General features: G+C 47.6%; 1 long non-coding RNA gene across 1 annotated transcript; it reads right to left on the bottom strand.

Annotated features, from left to right (window-relative positions):
* Window positions 1-4,963: 4,963 nt before the first annotated feature.
* On the bottom strand, window positions 4,964-5,479 carry LOC125542233 (uncharacterized). Its single transcript, XR_007297822.2, has 3 exons — window positions 5,401-5,479; window positions 5,260-5,329; window positions 4,964-5,160 (listed from the first exon to the last, which is right to left on the bottom strand). It is a non-coding gene; the product is annotated as an uncharacterized LOC125542233 (long non-coding RNA).

The raw sequence follows: 5,479 nt of genomic DNA on the forward strand, positions 1-5,479 counted from the left end.
GATGTGTTGCCATCCTATGTTGTTTTGAGTAGATATCCTTTGTCTTTGGGTTGATTGATGATCTAGATTGGTACGAGTTGTATGTTTTATTTTGGTGCTGTCCTATGGTGCCCTCCATGTCGCGCAAGCGTGAGGGATTCCCGCTGTAGGGTGTTGCAATACATTTATGATTCGCTTATATAGTGGGTTGCATGAGTGACTGAAACACAAACCCGAGTAAGGGGATTGTTGCGTATGGGATTGTCGGTGTCAAAACCGGCGGATCTCGGGTAGGGGGTCTCGAACTGTGCATCTAGGCGGATGGTAACAGGAGACAAGGGACACGATGTTTTTACCCAGGTTCGGGCCCCCTCGATGGAGGTAAAACCCTACTCCTGATTGATTAATATTGATGATATGGGTAGTACAAGAGTAGATCTACCAGGAGATCAAGGAGGCTAAACCCTAGAAGCTAGCCTATGGTATGATTGTTGTTCTTGGTCCTACGGACTAAACCCTTCGGTTTATATAGACACCGGAGAGGGCTAGGGTTACACAGAGTCGGTTACAATGGTAGGAGATCTAAATATCCGCATCGCCAAGCTTGCCTTCAACGCCAAGGAAAGTCCTTTCCGGACACGGGACGGAGTCTTCAATCTTGTATCTTCATAGTCCAAGAGTCGGTTGAAGGTATAGTCCGGCCATCCGGACACCGCCTAATCCAGGACTCCCTCAGTAGCCCCTGAACCAGGCTTTAATGACGATGAGTCCGGCGCGTAGATTGTCTTCAGCATTGCAAGGCGGGTTCCTCCCCCAAGTACTTCATCGAAGATTTTGAACACAAAGGATAGTGTCCGGCTCTACAAAATAAATTTCCACATACTGCCATAGAGAGAATAATATTTACACTAATCTAATCTGCTGACGTATTCCGTAGTGTGACATCACACCATGGCCAAGCCTTTATTCGAACCATTTTTACTGCTCCACCTCAGCATGTTTCGCGAGGCGGTTTCCTTGGCACGTCTTGTCCAAGCAGAGATCATGTCCCCTTTATTTACGGGATTCTCATCAATACGGACGTGGATAACCCGATCATGCCCGTTGGCATGTTTTCTCGATTAAAGGCGAGTCCCAAACGGTCACGGGGAGGGCCCTTGGTATTCAACCTCTTATAAAGATACCAAGGCCTTACTCTTTTCCTTCAATCTCAAGCGAGTTCGCCCTCCGCCTCAAGTTTCAACACCCAAGGCTCCAGATTTCAGGTGCTTCAGATCTTTGACAATGTCCGGTTCTGACCTTCGAGGCCGATGGATGCCCTCCTTCGTCAAGGAGGAGGACGTGCTAAAGTTGAGAGAGGCCAGGTTCTTGACCGAGGAAATCTCGCATAGGCTGCCTGCTCTAGGGCAGGTCATTCCCACTCCCAAGCCTGGTGAGAGTGTAGTGTTCATGTCTCACTTCCTTCGGGGGCTAGGCTTCCCAATGGATCCATTCGTGAGGGGGCTCATGTTTTATTATGGGTTGGAATTCCACGACTTAGCCCCGGAGTCCATCCTCCACATTTCCTTATTCATCGTCGTGTGTGAAGCCTCCCTCCGTGTTACTCCTCACTTCGGACTATGGCTCAAGACCTTCAAAGTAGAGCCGAAGATGATCGAGGGGCGGCACGCAGAGTGCGGAGGCGCTGTTATAAGCAAGAATGCCGATGCTCCATGGCCCGAGGGCTCTTTTCAAGAGGAGCTCGGTTTATGGCAATGAGAGTGGTTCTATATCACCGCTCCCAGGGGCATGCACCAAGTGGGTGGCGCCGCTCGCCTTTCGCTCGGGTCCTCCACAACAGCTAGCGTCATGGGTCAATAAAGGACTAGACTGGGGGCCATCCAAGGACGTACCTTTGTTGCAGGGGCGCATCAGGGATCTCTTAGAAAGAGGCTTCAGCCTGGTCGAAGTGACGCAGGTCATGCTGATCCGCCGAACTCTGCCCAGCAAATGTCGCTCCCTTCGCCTGTGGGAGTTTAATCCGGAGGAACCGTGAGCTCTCCAGCATTTCATGGGCACAACACCCGCGGAGATGTATAAACTGTTCTTCGGATCACAAGCAATGTGTCCGGACTTGACCGAGGATGCAGGTCTGAGCTGCAATCGCCCGGATACTCAAGTAAGTAACCTTGTGCCCGGACCCGCTATCCGTATATTTGTCATAACTTGCCCCTAAAAAGAGTTGTCCTTTGAACAGGAGTGGATAGCGAAAGCAAAGCTGATCAGGTGTCCGGTTCCCCTCCCCGAGACCACGCGGGATCCCGTGCTAGTCAGGATGTTGAAGATCGTGCCTTTGGAGGAATCAAGGGAGGGGACAAGGAAACTACGGCCTCCTCGAAGGAGGCTGTTCGGAAGGGAGGAATCGAGAATTCCTCTCCTCAGGGGAAGAAGAGGACCACCTCTGAGAACCCGGAGACGATGGCCTCAAAGCGGGGAAAGAAATCCTTGTCAGAGGGTCCTACACCGAGGGATACCTCGGCCGAATTATGCCCTCAAGGGGATCAGCCCTCCACCGAGCCGTAAGTAGAGAAAAGTTTTTCTTTGAAAGGAATCCTTGTTTTATATCTGAGAAGAGTAACCGAAAAATTACCTTGTAGTTCGGACGTCAGCCCTTCTCAGCAGAGCTCGTCCTCAGGGGATCTTCTTCCGGAGATGATGGAGAGCGGAACGCCTCCTCCTGTCGTACCGCCTAGCGAGGCGGGCGACCCTAAGGTATCGTCGCGGAGGGTTTCTCCGAAGCCGGCAGGGCCGGAAGGTAGCCATATGGCCCCCCAAGGCTCTCCGCATCCGGCCTTCGGAAAAGGCCATAGGACGGGTCCGGCACCGTCCTGTGCATGGTCGGAGGAGCTGAAGGATCTGCTAGGGCGAGCATCAATCTCAGAGGAGCTCCGTGCATTGATGGGCATGGTGATTGAAAGGATTTCGTCCGCGGAAAGCGGATTGCACGAGGCCATCAGAAGTTTACTGACGGGTTTTGAGGTACGCGGAATAACGCACCCTTTTTGACAGTTGTGCATAGATAAGATGCGCCCTGTGTAGATAGTAGCCCCTGAGACTCTGCGCTTTGTCAAGAGTGACGGCGCGCAGAGGATCATAACCCCAGGTCTAAAATGCCGCCTTCGTATGTAGGTGGCGAAGTGTCCGGCATCCAGCCGGACTGATGAGTTTGCCGAGGTAAAGCGGCAACTTGACGAGGCAGATGCCGACATCGTGCTTGTTAACAAGCGGCTTGACGAGGCACAAGGTATGTAATTCCCCCAGTGGCACCTGGTAAGAGGAGCGTTTTATGCCATTATCTTACAGTGGGTGTGCTTGATGTAGATGGTGCTGCTGCCATGGAGAATCTTCGGGCGGAACTTGCCCGAGCCAAGGAGCAAGCCAGAAAAAGTGATGCGGCTGCCGGGAAGGCCATTGAAGAGCTGAAGGCCGAACAGGCTGCTCACTGCCGAAGCAAGAAAGAGATGGCCGAGATGGCCGTGAAGCTGAAGAGCGCTGCTGACCGTTGCAAGCTTCTTGAAAAAGAAGGCCGGGTGGGACAGACCAGTTATGGAGTACGGCAGACACCTATCTGGATTTGGCAGCGAGTGCTGCTGATGCGACCGAGCACTTTCGAGATCAAGAAGATCACGAAGTGGAAAAGATCTTCTGGTCGCAGTTCCACAATACAGAGCGTCCACTGTCAGTAGCCGATCGTCTGGCCGAATGGACTTTAATGCTTGATGCTTTAATGCTTTGGTTGGGTTTTACCTTAATGATCTTTAGTAGTTGCGGATGCTTTCTAGAGTTCCAATCATAAGTGCATATGATCCAAGTAGAGAAAGTATGTTAGCTCATGCCTCTCCCTCATATGAAATTGCAATGATGATTATCGGTCTTGTTAACAATTGCCTAGGACAATTCCGCACACCGATCCACCATTATTCCACACTCACTATTTATATTATTTAGTAATATATTCTAACTTTATCATAACAACACCTACTTTTATATTTTAGCTCTTCGATATTATGCAAAGTTATCCTCTTCATACCCACAAAGTAGTCTTATTTCTCGTTTCTAGTTGGAAGCAAACGTTCGGTGTACGTGGAGTCGTATCAGTGGCAGATAGGACTTGAGAGAATATTGATCTTACCTTTAGCTCCTTGTGGGTTCGACACTCCATACTTATCACTTCCACCTTTGGAAATTGCTACGATGATTCCCTGCACTTGGGGATTATCAGTAGCTGAGACGTTTACATCTGGTCATGTTAGGCTTACCTACGGGATGTGGCCTAGGTGGGGCCCTCATCGCTTCGGGCATGTCACCTTTACTGGGTTGAGCCTACTGAGCCCATCTGCCGACCCACTGGCTAAAGCATGTTCTTGCCTCAGCTAGCGTGTGCATCATATGAAAAAAGTATCAAAAGTGCCTCCTGGAATTCGACCTTTGGGACTCGGCTTGATGCAAATTTATTCCGTAGAGGTCGGTCATTTACATCAACTAGGTGAAACCCCACGCGTTGCTGTGGAGATTTTGTATTGAAGACTGGATGCGATGATCAATATGAAAAATGATGGAAGCAATTTATTTATTGGAACCATGTATGGACTGACGCATATTGTTTAATTATTTGAGGTAGAGCTGGATGTTAGTTTGCAAAGAATGTGACCAAAGTTTTTGACATGGCAAACTCTTAATTTTATAGTAATATTTAGAGAAGCCTAATTATGGAGACCAATTGGAAGCACAACCGACATAATCAGCTCAAAAAACTTTGCAAGGAATTTGATTAAAAAATTTGACATGACCTTTCCTTAATTTTTCTAGCATTTGAACATGTCACAGGAAGATAGTATATATTGAGGACAAAACGTCACAGGAAGATAGTATATATTTGAAACAATTGTAAGGAAAAGTATTGACACGAGTTGGAAGCAAAACTGACATAATCAGCTTAATAAAAGTGCATACAAATCCATAGATTTCACAATTCAGACATATTACATAAACTTAGTCGTAATATGACGACATGCTTAGGATGATCATGAAGTAGTTCTAATGATAGTTTGGAGGTAGTTTTCAATGGAAGGTGGTGCAATCCGTATGTTCTTTTTATGCATCTGGAAGATGCCCTATCCTTGCATGGTTGTTGACGGTGCCCTACATGTTAATAGAACAACATTATTGGTAAGGTTATTGTTGTAGCAAAGGTCCAAAAAACTTTATATAATTTTGTTTCGATATGAGAACTGATAGTACCTATGTGTTTTTATTACTGTTATCCTCTTGTCCTTCATAGTTGTTCATTTTCATATTGTTATCTGCAATGCTGTTTGATTGATGATAGAAAGTTAGATTGTGAATCTCATATTTCTATGTGATATGAGAAGAAGCACGTACTCTTCCTTATGCTTTTTGACAACCTGGAGATGCACTTGTGTATCCTAAAGATGTCCCTGTTGATGTTCCTATTGTTGAC

The sequence above is a fragment of the Triticum urartu genome, chromosome 3A, assembly GCF_056163025.1.
Source record: "Triticum urartu cultivar PI428250 chromosome 3A, HENAU_Tu73, whole genome shotgun sequence".
In the NCBI taxonomy this organism is placed as follows: domain Eukaryota; kingdom Viridiplantae; phylum Streptophyta; class Magnoliopsida; order Poales; family Poaceae; genus Triticum; species Triticum urartu.